The sequence below is a fragment of the Anopheles darlingi genome, chromosome 2 (genome assembly GCF_943734745.1).
Source record: "Anopheles darlingi chromosome 2, idAnoDarlMG_H_01, whole genome shotgun sequence".
NCBI classification, from domain to species: Eukaryota; Metazoa; Arthropoda; class Insecta; order Diptera; family Culicidae; genus Anopheles; species Anopheles darlingi.
This window is the reverse complement of record NC_064874.1, coordinates 46,814,388-46,829,545: the sequence shown is the minus strand read 5'-3', so window position 1 is coordinate 46,829,545 and position 15,158 is coordinate 46,814,388. Positions and strand designations below refer to the sequence as shown.

The window sequence follows — 15,158 nt, the reverse complement described above, 5'->3', positions numbered from 1 at the left end:
GCTTTTAATTAGCATCAGTCAAGGCTATTGATTCGATTAGAGAAATTAGCTAATGCGACCGGATTACGGTAAATGATGTGTCGGCAGCCGCACCGGCAACACCAAGCAAACCCAGTCTCACCGAGTGGAGGAGGAGAGGAGCAGAGCGAAGTGAAGTAAATTAAAGCAGCTGATTATTGTTCACCCTACCTCCCCCAACCCAAAACCGGATGAGGCGCGTCCGAGCAAACAGATTAATGGGCAAAAGAGTATGTTCGCATACGCATACATTAAATTTGGTGCTCATTCGGAGGAAGCGTTGTTTCGTGGTTTTGAAATAATGTGATTAACCAAATAAGAACAGAATGATGCAGAAGCCTATTAAGAACATTTAATCCTTAAATACAAACACACTAAAAGATGAAAAGAGCACACTTACAGTATGCAAACACATTTTATCCATTCCTGTAAGAAAGTTTCGTTTTGGCTGATTTTTTATAGAAAACCTCAGTAAGAAAAATGATGGAGTTATACAACAAGATACTACAGGGTTACTGACATGAAGTGTTACCTATTCAAAGCATCATAACTTTTTTTTCTGTAATTATTTTTTAGTGATTTCAAAGACAAAATTGTTTGAGGATAATCAAAATTTCAGAATCCATTCACTTTAGCCCGATGCGGTCACGTTTGCCTTAACTACAGCCTTCAAAAGGTCCAAACACGAGTAGCATGTTGCACGAATGTAATCTTGTAGTATTCTGGCCCATTCTCGTACAATCGATTTCTTCAGCGCATCCATACTGGCTTATTTTATAGTCCTCATCTTGCTCTACAATATGGACGATATGGAATAGTCCATCGCATTTGCGTCTGGTAAATTCGAAACCTGTTGGAACGTCCATGGTCTACGACCGAAATGTTTACGTGTCGACGGCTCTAAAGCAGCTTCCAAAACATTTTCTCGATAATATTTCGCATTCACTTTGATACCAGGCTCGATGAAAACAATTGGAGAGCGCCATCAGCGGTCACTACGGCCCAAGCCAGTTTTTGTTATGAGAAATTGCTACGAGTGACTGTATGTAGGCTCAAATTCTCGTCTGAGCGTTCGGTCAAGTAAATTCGATCGTGTAAAGAGTTTGTGAACTGCCAATCGGGATTTTTTCTTCATCAGAGAACGCAATGTTTGAAAATTCTCAACGTTCGTGCAAGCATATAAACTTCTTTACTTGATCGGACCAAACTTTTTTTTTGATACGGTGTAAGGTCATGCTGTGTTTAGAATTTGAAAGACCTTTGTTTAAAGCTCAATTTGAAGTATTGCTCGAATGATTCGAGCTAAAATTCACTTCTCTACATCCTTTTGAGTGACCCAACGACGTGAAATTCTTTCAATTCCCATCATAACTTTACCAATTTTTTTTTTCGATGTTGCGATTTTTCTTGGTCCGCTTTCAAAGCGTTTTGCAATGCTACCAGTATCATTGTAACGTTTTATGGTGCGATAAACGAACATCTTCTTCACTTTAAGGTGACTAAGCTCTCGAACAATAGCTGGTTGTGATTTTCCAGCAATTACGGAATTACGTTTTAACTCTATATCGATAAAAAAAATGTTAACGCAAATCTGAGACCCAAATGCTTTTAGTAACTTGTAAATACTACATTGCACTGTCATTAGTACAATTTTGACGTTTCTGACATGAGCGGTTTGAGAGATACAGTAGTTTGAATTTGGTAACACTTCATGTCAGTAACCCTGTAGACAACTGTTTAAATTAAAAAGGCTTTATCAACATATTAGTTTGTTAGGTATTTCTAAGATGCATCCAAACTAATGGAGTTAGTTTTGGCCATAAGGCAATCAAAAGATCCGCTTGAGATTTAGGAACTCAAATACACCGTTGAAATGGAGAGAAGAAACAACTATTTTATTATTTTACGTGAAAATAATGCAAACTAATACAAATCAATACATCATATTGTATAAACTTCTTTTGCGTATTTTTCTCACATTATTCGATTGTTTCTTACATACCTTATTTTCTATTGTTTTTTTTTAAATAAAGAGTAGCGAATGACATGTGAATTTTGTTTTAAGACCCTTTTTGGCATGCTGTAAATTTCGTAACAAAATGAACAGCTTCATTTTTAGCACTGCAAACTATGCTTTTTAACTATATTTTTATAAAATTCAAAAGAATTTATGCTATGCACTCACTAGAATAAGCCGTACATTCACCGGAACCAACATGTTGCCACTGTTGTGGTACCTGTTCGAGTTAAGATCCCTGGCCCACCCCGCAAAACAGCTGAAACGATCGAAAATCAAGGCCTCCGTACCGGTCAACCATTGTTGCAAACCCATTACCGAGAATCTGTTTTGAAACACGATTGGAAACATCGGTATCGGTATCAAGCGTCGGTATCGTACCTCGTGTGGGGTTGGTGGTAGGAAGGCTTTATGTACGTCATCATTGAACCCCCTCTACCTCCCTTCCAGGTAGGCTATCCTGGCCGGGGTAGGCCAGCAGCTGGTGGCCAGCAGCGTGACCTAGTAATGAACATATCGTAGGCGCTGCGCTACGCTACGCCTGCTAGGATGGTGGAGAAGGTGATAAAATTCTATCGCCCCGTGGTGTGGCCTGCAAACGATGCTCAGGTCAAATGGTGGACACCCTGTTATCCAAGGCATTTGTCACCGTGAGTGACCGGCACAAGACACAGCACTCGGTTGGCCGAAGCAAACAATGTGTTTGATCGTTTGCTATACCGGGCCGATCATCATGGACGGGACGACGTGTGCAGCAGCCACCATACGGTGTGTCGCCCAAACGCCACACGATGGCCATCGCTGTGTGCAGTAAGTCTTCTTCCCCTTTTTGCCCGGTACCCGGTACCGGCCATTCCGGATGCTATCACCTAGCATTATCGCACAGAAGCGCATAAACAAGTCCACCAACCGACCAACCGACCGACCGACCGTCCGACCAAGCGTTGTGTTGGCTCGTTTTCGGTCACAACGTCCGTTGCGTAACCGTTAGCAACGGTCGAACTGGTATCGTCTCTCTGGTCGGATCGGTGGCCTACTATACGGTGGCCATTTCATCCGCCATCTCAGGCTCAGGTTCCGGGCTTGGCGTACGGGGCTGCGCGGACGCTACACGAACAAGGATAATAATAAAAATGGAGCTTAGGCGGCACCGACCGGGGAGCGCCACCATATCTTCACATCAATGACCACGGCATAAATGGCATGTTGCAAATGCCTAACGCCTAGACTAGCACGCACGTCCGCACATGCACACGTACAGGAACGCAGGAACCATTGGACAACGCATTGGACGCATTCGAGAAAATTCTTGTTTGAAGATCGTTTTCAAAGATTTTCCCCTCCCCCCGGGTTCCCGTCCAATACGAATGTTTTGCTTAAATCCTTGAATTCCTGGGTTGAAAGAGTGATTGGGAGGGAGGGAGGGGGTGTCCTGTAGCAGCCTGTAGCAACCATTACATTCCGAGTACTTGCTCACAATCAACCGTTTACCCGTGAGCAATTCGATACCAAACCTGTGTTGCGTTCCCCTTCACTAGTGGTGGTGGTGGTAGTGGTTCACTTTTTCTCTGGCATGTTTTTTTTTCTCTGGCATCATCGGACACGAAACATCTCGCAAAGGGGGAAGGTGGTATGATATCGCATTGGTGTTATTGTTTATTTACGATGCCTATCGTTTGCGGTGCGACGACGTCGTTGGCAGAATATGAACCGAACGATTGGCGGTGGGCTGTGGGCTGTGGGACAATGTCGAGCACCTGTTCGCTGTGAGTCCGGACTTCACACATATGTGGTGAACATGCTCTCTCTCTCTCTCTCTCTCTCTCTCTCTCTCTCTCTCTCTCTTCCTCTCTCTCGAAATCACCATTTGCTATCAGGTTGATGGTGTTTTCCACTATCATTGATACCATGGTTTTTCTCGCCACGTTCAGTGGAAACAGCCCACGGAACGAAGGATGCTAACACACACACAGTTTAGAAGTTTGGGTCTTGGAAAGCACTACACGATTCCGAAGCTGGTGTGGTAAAAGAAGAAGCGCGGATGGGAGGGCTTTATGCGACGAGAGGAGTATGAAATTTTTATGCACCAAAATACAACGCGCACGGCCCAAAAACGGTTGTTCGCGAAAAGGAAATTCTCCCGGAACAGCAGGAAAGGAAACAGCACCAGCAGTAGCAGCTAACGTGTTTGCTGTTCCCGGTTACGTGGACGCGCTCGCCTGTATGTGTGTGTATGTGTTTGCTCCGTAAATCCGCAGTAAGAGAATATTATCTGTTAAGTAAGCTAATTTTACGACCAGATAAATGTTTGTATTTTTCCGGGAAACCCGGGATCTGTGCGGGGCCCCCGGGATGAGTCTTCGTTAACGCTATATTACGGGTTTTAGCACACGAACGTGCACACACACACACGCGTTATGGGTGTTGCGTGTTTACGGCAGGAGCATCGCCGAAGTGTGGTGCAAAGTTCGGAGCAAAACATTTCGAATTATGGAAATGAAGATGCCGCTGCCGACCGACGACGATGTGGTGGTGGGACTCACGGAAGTAGGTTTGGTGTTTTGGTTTCGGAATGTTGCGCGTGCGATGCGAGTTCATTTTGCTAGAACTAAATTGATATTTTCCTCCCCAATCGATGCCAAACGAGGATGCGTTCTGCACTGGATTAAAGCCTGAAAGTGGCTCCTTATGTTGTTTCAGAAATGTAAAACTTGCTTATTGCTCTTTCACAAACTGTTTGTAGAGGAATGGGTTCGCTGTAAACATGGGAGTATCGTTTTGCATGCCCATACTCATACTCTCTTTAGGCACGATATGCATAAATCGGGCAGGGATTTTCTCGTGAAATTTGTAATGCATTGTACTTCCCACCATCGAAAGGGGCCACAATAGACGCCTCAGCACCATTTCTCGGTTCCGGTGATTGGAGCGCAGTGCATACCCGCGCGCCCATGTGTGTGTGCTGTGTGGTAAGAAGCCCCATAAAGTGTGCTTCATTAGCTTTTGGGTGCAAAACCCTGAACCACGAACGAGGGGAAGAGGGGCTTGTTGTGTGCCGAAACCGAAAATAGCTTCTGGCGTTTCTTAAACCGCTCGAAATGGAGGCATTAAGTAGGATAATAAAAGAATCGCAGCCCTTGGTGCGGTGGGCAAGCATAGTAGGCCATGTGACACATGATGACATGATGGCGGCAGTCGTCATGGTTTCGACACCGCATCCGACATTGGAAAGCCGGAACATATCGCAAGACACACACACACACACACAAGCACAACAACACTCTTTCTCTGCTACATTCTATGTAGGATAGCGGTAATAGCGCCGTGGTTTATGCTTAATGCTCGCTCGTAACGGAGAATGTTAGGCGGTGCTTTATCGGAAGAGCGGCATAAACTGTGTAGTATCGTAAAGTTTTCGACAGCCAGCGACGACGACGACGAAGACGACGACAGGGCGCGCGGGGGCAGGACGTATCATAAAAGAGCGAACCATTGAGTGACATTGAAAATGGTGGGTTTCGGTTATACGCTACGAAAGCTCACGCCTCACTGATTACGTTGTCGCTGGCGCGCCGATGTGTCACGGGACATGTGAGGTTTCCCTTTTGCATACTTGTGGTGCGGTGCGGTGCGGTACATGACGATAAATCAAGGCGTTCGATGGTTTGGGAAAGTTTTTTCGCACATTTCCGCGGGATATTGGTGCCCGGGGTAAGGTAAATCGTTCTGAAGTTCGTTCTCCCGTGGCCCCTATTTGGGACGCTGCTGCTACTAAAGGACAACGGGCAACGTTTGTCCAGCTTTGTCTTCTGTCTCAGGAGCTACAATTCAATATGGAATCGCTTTAGTATGATATCCAGCTACTCGACAATGCATTCTTTCATCATACAAATGTCACGATGATTTTTCCATGAAACTAACCTTCTAAAATACCTCCTCTTTATCGCTCATTTGATGACGAAATGTTTCGGAAAGATGCCCTTCCGAAACATTTGAAAAGAACTACACCAAGTGGTTGCTCCAAAGTAATGGACAGACAGGTTGTTAAGCTTGAATGTGACTTTACGGATCGATTGTACTTCACGAAATGCTAATTGACGGCCCTGCCCTCCCCTCATAAGAACTTATGCTTCGAAAGCAAACGCAGACGTTCGTCACTTTCTCAAGGACCCTTCTGCTGCTACTACTGCTGCAATGATGTACTCTTCAGAAATTAAAAGTAACACCCCGACGCAAGAGAGACTGCACTTCACTCCCGGATGCGCATCCGGTATCCCGGCCACTCCGGGTATGGACACGATCCGGAACTCCCATCCTTTCGGTTTCGAGTAGAAAACGCCAAACAAAGTTAAGCTTCGCAAGTAGTTTGGCGCGTGTGTGTGTGTGTGTCTGTGTGTGTTTGGCTCTCGTTTCATTCTTACAAACTCGACCGACCGACCAACCAACGTCACTTCATGATGATGCAGTAGTTTGCTTCACAACTTCACACGTACTTTGCTCATCTTTGGGAGCGAAACCATCTTGGCATCCACTCAGCACCACCTCTGCGTACTCTTCGACTCTTCCGCGTAAACGTGCCTGACCAGCAGCAAACTTCAGGAGAAGTTTATGCTGCTTGTGAAAAGCAGAAATTAATTTAACATTACACACCCCTCCTCTTTCGATCGTTCCTCGGCTCTTAGCGGCGCTCGCAAAGTGTCCCCTGCTGTTGGAGTGCCGTCGTCTGGTTAACCATTTCCTGCCAAATTCGATGCGGAGCAAAGTTTTGAAAGAACGCCAGAAAAGGAATGGGGAGAGGAGAGAACAGCATGAGTTATTATCGTTGCTGGTGGCGCTGGTGTAGTATTTGCAGAAACAGAGAGAGAGAAAGAAAATTTAAGAGAAGGGTGTTCGCTGCTGGGACAAAATGAAACAAATGTCAAACATCAACCAGCTATCTGGGAGGGGGGGAGTGATGCCTCACTCGAGACACACCAAATTCGGGGGGAAAGCATTATTTTCATCGCACAAAATAACATCGTCGTAAACTAGCGACATTAAGGGTTTCCCGATAAAGTTATTCCAGTAGAAAAGCAATCCAGTAACAGTATTGGACACTCGAATGTTGCCAAGTGAAATGTATGCCTTCTAGATAGTCAAATATAGCGCTTCGTACAATCTGATTAGTGCATCACTTGCGGCTTATCCACCATACATACATACATACGTATATAACAACGAGCAACAGCCCCGGTTGCAGGGCATGTAAATGAGTGTAACTGTGTTGCCAAAGTTGCCCCTTCATTGGGACGCATTGGCAGCAGACGACATTCCAGCAAGCATCAAAAGCGAAAGCTGCTGCATTTTCGCTCATATCTAACTGTAACCGTCGGGCGTTGGTTTTTGGTCGGCGCCCTGAAGGCTTCCAAAAACTAAACCCAAAAAAAAAACCAACGCCATGTTACACAGAAACTGTTCCCGCCAAGCACCCGTCGCTGGAAGGGGGAAAGCTGAACTCGTACAAAATGCATTACTGACAAGATAAGAGATTAAATTTAATTAATTTAATTTGGAAATTAATGTGAAAATTTTAGCTCCGCTTAAATCAACCTGCGCCGGGAAGCTCTCGGCGCTTGGTGCAAAAACTTTCGGATCGGAGACTTGCTTGCCGCTTGCTTCGTCCGCTTCCCGGGCTTTCCACGCTTTGGCCGCAACTTATGGCCCTGGCGTGGCACAGAGAGGCCCTGGCACTGGTGCACTGGTCAAACGGGATGCGGTGAGAAGGTGAGAAAAGGGCTTGGCGAAGCAGGAAGCAGGAAAGCGGCCAGAGCCACGAGGTGGACGAGAAGAACAAACAAAAAATTAGTGGAAGCCCCGGGCGTACACCGGGCTGGCCAACCGTCGGTTCCGCGTAAAACCAAACCAAACTAAGGGCGGTCCGTTGGTTGGACCGGCTGATAGGCGTGGAGCGCTGGTTCCTGGTTCCGGAATTTAGCGCAAAAGTTTGTCAGGAAAATTCTCACTTTTTCCTGGCCCCTCAAACCGTCCACCCTTGGCTGGCTCGGTTCTCGACTCGGTGGTTGCTGGTTGGAAAGCCGTTTTTTTTTTACTTCACTCCTGTCCCCGTCGAGCGTTGCGATGCGGAGGGAGCGATGACATGGATTGATAAGGATATGCAGAGGAAGTGTGCGCAGGCGTAAGTAAGTGGTTCCCCGTCAACCGCACCAAAAATCTAAGCGAAATGAAGATGTTGACGCGTAGATCGGGCGAGCGACCGAGAGCGAGATGGAATGATGATGCATTGGGGCGATTTCATCGACCAACAAACACACACACATACACACAGAGCAAAAACATTGCGAACTTTTATCGAGCTAATCGCTTGTGAAGCATTAAAACTTGGCAGGGGACAGGGGCCAAGGGCCTCACAAATCACGTCGAGTGATCTCGATCTAGGAGTGGCGCAAGTGGATTTTTGCGATTTATTTTCGGTAATTTGCGGCATGACTCGTGGTCTGTGATCGGGGAACACGATAAACTCCTCCACCGTTTAACCTATTCTAATGGAATGTTTCCCTTACTTGTCGTTGGGTTGTCTATTGCAGATTGCAGAGAACATAATCGGATCGCGTAGTTTCGGCATCATTGATAAAGGTAAATATGAATACAGTATCGCGTAATTCCGTTTAATGTTTTAGGTCCTTGAATTAGATTTTTCGATTTTTTGTCCCAGCAAAACCCATTTACATTCAATACCTATGCCTGACATTTTTAACTCGAGAAAAATATGTTATAGTTAATATTATGAGCAGTCACTAATTTTGTTTTAAAGATGTTTAGTTATATATTGAAACGGTAAAACATAAGGGGCTTTGAATCTGACCCAAAAGTAGAGGCGCCATCGTTAAGCAGAATGTAAAGAACTAATGCAAAAACCTAATAGTAGTTGAAATTTTTTTGGGTAAAAAACCAAAACATACACCTCAACCGATTCAAATAATTTTAGCGGTTATACATTTCAAAATTTTGCCGTTAGATAACCATAGAATGAGCCGGACACAGAAATACATGTGGAAAGTGGAGGAGGGGTGGGGAGGGAGCGAGTACATACCAAGTACATCGCTTATACCTTCCCCCGTCCCTTCCAGATAGATAAAAAAATGATTTAGACATAATAATTATCCCAAAAACATGCACACCTTTTCAGTTAAATATCTTTAAAAAATACGTTATAAACGTTAAATAGTGCTATTAGAGAAGGGGGTAGGGAGAAGCCATTACATTTTCACTGTCGAAAGATAGTATTTGGGTAGTTTTTCGCACCATAAATTGATTTAATCTCATGTTTAAGGTTCTTGTTCATTCCACTGGTTATTTAACGGTCAAATTTTGAAATGTTCGGCCCCTAAATGTATGCAATTAGAATCGGTTAGCCTACCGAATCGGTTGAGGTGTATATATTGGTTTTTTACCTTTTTTTGTAATTGTTTTACTAACATTTAACAAACTCGAGACAAAGGTTAAAACAAAATTGTGATCCTGTCTTGCGTGTTCGTAATGAGATCACACAAAGCTCCACATCAGCTTCTCAGTCACACACACACACACACACACAAACAATTGCGCTTGTTTGATCAGACCCCGGGCTGACTGCGGCCTGGCTCCCAAATTGCCCAATTTGATGCATAATGGCCATTAAGCATCACCGCATCTGCCGCATTAACGATGAAATATCAATATTTTCTTTCCGTTCCGTGCCCACCTCCGCTTGGCCACCGTTCGTGGTGTGCGTAACGTACTCCACTAATCGCCAGCAACAAAACGCGATACGATGTGGCACTGGCATGGCGAATGGGGAAAGGAAGAGGAGAAAGAAACAAAACAAAAAAGCAAGCAGCAGTAAACAGCTTCTCAACATATCATCGCACGACTTAGCGTAGCACATGAGTAACGATTTATCATCCCGTAGTAGGCTGCTTCCCCCCGGGCCCGACGGCACCGGCGGCACCGAAATCTTAACGTCTGCTAATTGGATTATGAGATAATTACGCCTCTTCATTATCCGCCTTCCGCATGTCACTGTCAGCACCAGTCCGTGAGACCAGTGAGGCGTTTGCCCGTGGCCGAGGTCGAGCCTCGTATTCGATTTGGCCGGATGGAAAAATCGTTGACTTTGGCCGGCAGCAGCAGCAGACTTGACGTCGAAATTCGTCGGTGCCCTGGTTTTTCCAGGTTTTTTTTTTGTTCGTTCGCGGTTCTCTTTCTCTCTCTCTCTCTCTCTCTCTCTCTCTCTCTCTCTCTCTCTCTCTCTCTCTTTCCTTCTCTTTATATCTCTCTGCTGCTATCGAGCTTCTACGAGTTAGCGGCTATTGCAAAACCGAGCGGAGCATTAGTTGGTTTCATCCACTTAAGCACTTGGTGGTCACTCTCTTCGAGTGTACCGGAAGCAAGGTCCGAAGGAGAGGTTCCGGTGGGGGAGAGAGTGGTAGAGAAATGGGATACAATTCTTCTTCGACTGCCACGAGCAGCCGCCAGCCCCAAAAACCAACAAACCAACCTTCAGCCTGCTTCCGTATGAGTTTGACATGTTCCATCAGAGTCCATGGCGGCTGAAAGTAATGCATATGGCCTTCCGGTAGCGGCGCAAAGCGAATATCGTCACGACGTGTTGGTCAATGCCCCTTCTCTCTACACGTCAGCATTGTCTATAACGACGCAAGCGAATTCGTTTCGCATAAATTGATCCACAGCAAATAAGACTCCCCTTTTTTCCGACAGCCAACGTTCGCCTCCCCTCAGTAGCAATGCAAGCAACATAATCCCTCGTTAGCTCAACTGGCAACGACCGTAGGAGTTAATCCGTGCACGGGGATGCTGCTGCCATCGACCAGGAGTTCATGGAGGTTATTTTTTTGTCCCCCTCCTTGGCAACAAAACAGCTATTTTGCCGTAATGATGTTGGTGTTGGGTTTTCTTCCCTACTGCTACTGCTGCTGCTGCTCCTGCTGCTGCTACTGTCCTAATCCAAACCGGGTGCACATAAATATTCCGTTCGAGTTCGGTTCGGTCCGACTTCCAGTTCCATTCGATTGTTGATCGAAATCCAGGCATAAGAATGACGGAAGTGATATCGCGCAAGCAGCCGGCAAACGGGCAAAACCGAACCGTCCCAAACTCACAAATGATGAGAATCCGGATGGGATTGGCAAAAAAAAACACACAGAAAACGTTGGAAAAGTTATGAATACTAAAACACGCCCGAAATGGATGAATCATTCATAGATGCATTTGTGTGATAAATGATGGGGCGCGTCAAGCGGGCCTGCTGCTTGGTGCGGTGGGTGGTTGGGTGAAGAACGAACGAAAACTAATACGGATGCGATAGCGGGTCATTTTAGAAACCTCACCCGGCCATGCGCAATGGCTCCAAAAAAAACCCCAAAGAGCGATCCATTGATAACAGAAAAAAAGTAATATTTCGGTGTTCAGTGTCATCACGTGGATCGTCCTTCGATCTTCAATTTATTCGATATAACCTGTTTGAGACATTATTGAAATTGTTTTTTTTCTGTTTCCTATGGTTAGAATATAAATAGAATAGCATGAACAAGGGTTTGTAAAAGTCCATGCACTAATATACATCACAGAATATACTTTCATCGTACTTCACGCTACGACTGCGAATGAATTATCAAACAAAACATCAAAGATAAAACCTTCCGATTAATTTCATTTTTAAATAACACTTCGCAAAATAATTCAATTGGACGGTGATACGATGTTTGAAAAAAGAATATATCAATATGGTATTAATCGTGCGATTAAATACTGTAAATGTATTCGATAGCTCTTAGAGAAAAGGGAACTCTAAAAGCTTAATGAATTGTTCTACATAGACCATCAAAATGAGATGTGCAGTTAAATATTAGTCACTCGATTGTAGACATATTATTTTTGAAAATTCTAGAATCTAGAAGAGAATGGACCAAAACATTAATTGAACATCTGTTGGTTATGCTCTGCTCGCCGAGCTACACGTTTCTCATCAAACGGCTGGTAGTATTAACTCTTAATGAAGGCAATATCCCAAAACTTCAACATTTGCAATTAACAACTAAGCGCCTGTTACTTGATTTCAAGGTAAATGACTCTGGATTTTGAAAGATTATGAATTCAGTTACTGCTAGTGTACCAACAAAGTTGTCTCACTCAGTATATCGTTTAGATTTTGAAATCTCCCACAAAATTTTATAATCAATCAAAAAAGTACACAGTAGATATAGTTCGTTAAAAAGTGGAACAGTTTGAAATTGCTAATAGCTTTTTAGTTTGCCGTATTTCTTACGACCGATGCTTCGCACCTGAGCATTCGTTTGATGTTTCGAACTTTACCAATCCTCCATATCATTATTATCATCAAATGAACAAGGTTGATGTTCCATACCATTGCGTTGGGATGTAAATAATCAGAAAATAATGAGCATTACAATACCCACCATACCTGACAAAAGAATTGCTGGCGAGAGCTCCTTCGTCTTCCCGTAAGCTCACCGCCCGTATAATCGAAGCAATGCTCATTCGAAAATGTTAATGAGTGGCTGTTTTTGTACTGTTGCTGGCTCTCCTGTTCGCGAGTCTCGTCGACGTCGACGTCGGTGGAACATGGATGTGGATTTAAATTACCATTCCAAACGGTATGGTACAACTCCTGCTGCCACTTTTCTCGTGCAAGCAGCTAGAAAAAGAAAAGCCACTCCGCCGCCAAATCCCCAAAACAAGTTCTCTTCGCCTTCGCCATCGCCTACTATGCATATGCGAGTGATACTAAACAGCGGGACCGGCGCCGTTGTCACTGACACCGAACGGATGTGCTACTTGATGGCACGTAAAGGAAGCTATGCGCAAGAAAACGGAAAAGGAAGTAAGCTATTCTGGCTTTCAAGGAGTGCTGCTGGAGGCGAGTCCATGGGTAGCCGGCTACCCAGTCATTATGCTACCATCATTTATAACATTGTTTATTTATACGGATCCGCCGTTTGTCCGTGACTAATGTAGCGCTCACACACACAGACACACACGTACGCGTACACACACACAGAGTCTGTCATCCGACCAAGCATCACAAACCAGCCGAGTTTCCCTCAGGATGACGCCAATTTTCCCGGGAGTCCCGGAGCAGGAGCGGCGCAAAAGACAAAGCATCGCCCTTTGGCGTCGGTTTCCCGGCGTCGGTTCGTCCTTTGGCGTTGGTTTCCCGGAACGGCACAGAACCGGCTCCTATCACCACGCGCTCCGCCCGTGGAGTGCGGAGTTTTGTGTGTCGAGTAATTCAATATTGCCTTCTCAGCCCCCTCGTCTCTGCAACCCCCTCACTTCCCCTCCGCCTGTGGCCTGTGGCATCGATGACGAATAGGTTTTGCTTTGCCGTTCGTTGCCCTTTTTTTCGGGTGGTCAACGAATCCCCCTCTGTTGGCCACTATCCGATCTGCTTTTACTGTCGCGAGCACCCACCCTCCCGTCCATTCCTCACCCACCAGTGCCCACTGGATTGTCAGAAAAACAAAAATATGAATAATAATAAAGCGCAAAACATCAGAAGCAAGAGTAAACGGAACGGTTTGAACATAAATAAAAATAGGGACCCGGAAAGCAACCACTAATTGGCAATTCGCCTGCGGTCGAATGGCAGCGAACGAGCGGCGCAGTGAGGTCCTCCTCCTCCTCCTCCTCCTCGGCGCCCAGTCTCGACTCGGTTCCGGCTCCGAGGTTGCTGCTGACAGTCTGACTCTGGCGAAGACGAATTTTATCCTGAGTAAACAGAATCCCTACCGATGGCTCGGAAAATAGTTTCCTTCCTTTGCCGTGGAAGGGCGAGGCGTTGCGAGGCTGCGGGTCAAGTTAACAGCCAGCCCCGGAACCCGTGGAACCGTAGCTATGGTAGCAGCAGCAGCAGTAGGACCAGAAGCAGCAGCCCACCACCATCATCGTCGTAATCGTCGTCATGGGAACGAGCTGGTCTGTGTTTGCGGGCGCCTTCGCGCACTCGTGTGTTTGTGTCGCTTTGTTCGAGGAATGAATACAGGGGACTACCAGCGACAAACATACACACACACATACACGTACACAGGGTGCAGCCAACCGATGGAGGCGCCCGTGGCGTGCCAGTTTTATGGGAGAGAGCGCGAGAGAAGGAAGGGAGGTTATGGTATCATTTGCTCTGAACGGTCTGCCGTTGTCATATCTTTTATTTCATTGGGCATCAGCGTCTTTACTGTTTGTGATTCCATTTGCCCGACCGACTGCGCGCCACCACGCCACTCCCGGTTTGGTCCGGTCCTGGTGTTCGGATATCCTTTCACGCGGCACCAGCACTCGGGGCGGTGGTTCCAAGGCCGAAAGCACACTGTGGCCCTGTAGCCCTGTGTCCCTGTGTGTGTGTGTGTGTGCGTGGGTTTGGAGTGAGTGGTTTCATGCAGGAACTATCGTTCATTTGCGTTGTCGGAACCGCCAACGCTACGTGATGCCGTCGAGTGGCGGTAGAACGGATTTCGGTTTTCGTCTTCAGCTGCTTCAGCTCGTGACGCTTTTGAAAGACAGTGACACTGAAAGACTGAGCTAGTCTTGCGTGAGACGGGGGTGTGAGTGTGTTCGTTTTGATGGAAAAGATTAACATGACATCGTGAAGCTGTTTACAAATCGAGTGAGCTGTGTGCTGCGCAGGTTTGAAGCTGGTTGGAATAATGCGGCCAAGGCATTGAAATGAAGCACAGGAAGCAGGCAAATTTATAACCGGGGCTACCACAAACTGCTCATTTGTATAAAATTCTAATCTGATTTCTAAAAAGATGGATAAGTTACAGAGAAGCAAGATGCAATAAACTATAATAATACTAACGTATAATGTTTTAAAGATGCTTTTGTGTCAAATAATCTTATTTGCGGTAGCTGATTCTTTACTCTTCCTCCCTTAATTAGAGATAGCTCAAGATAGTTTAAACAGTATAGAAAAAAACGAACTTGTGAAGACATATGATTTGCCTTTAGGGCACGCTTCTGAATGTTGATTTCGCATAAGCCAAATGGAAGACCGATGGTGATGAGACATTTCCAAAGTATTGGTTTTCTAAATTACTTTAAAAGTGTG

The 15,158-nt window shown here is 45.5% G+C and overlaps 1 protein-coding gene across 1 annotated transcript in view; it reads left to right on the top strand.

The window, feature by feature from the left end:
- LOC125959265 (uncharacterized) overlaps nt 1–15,158 on the top strand; it is a 238,194-nt gene that overhangs the window by 131,159 nt on the left and 91,877 nt on the right. The window contains exon 3 of the mRNA XM_049692079.1: nt 8,620–8,668. The gene's annotated coding sequence lies outside the window, so the exon portion shown is untranslated. The remainder of the gene's footprint in view (nt 1–8,619; nt 8,669–15,158) is intronic.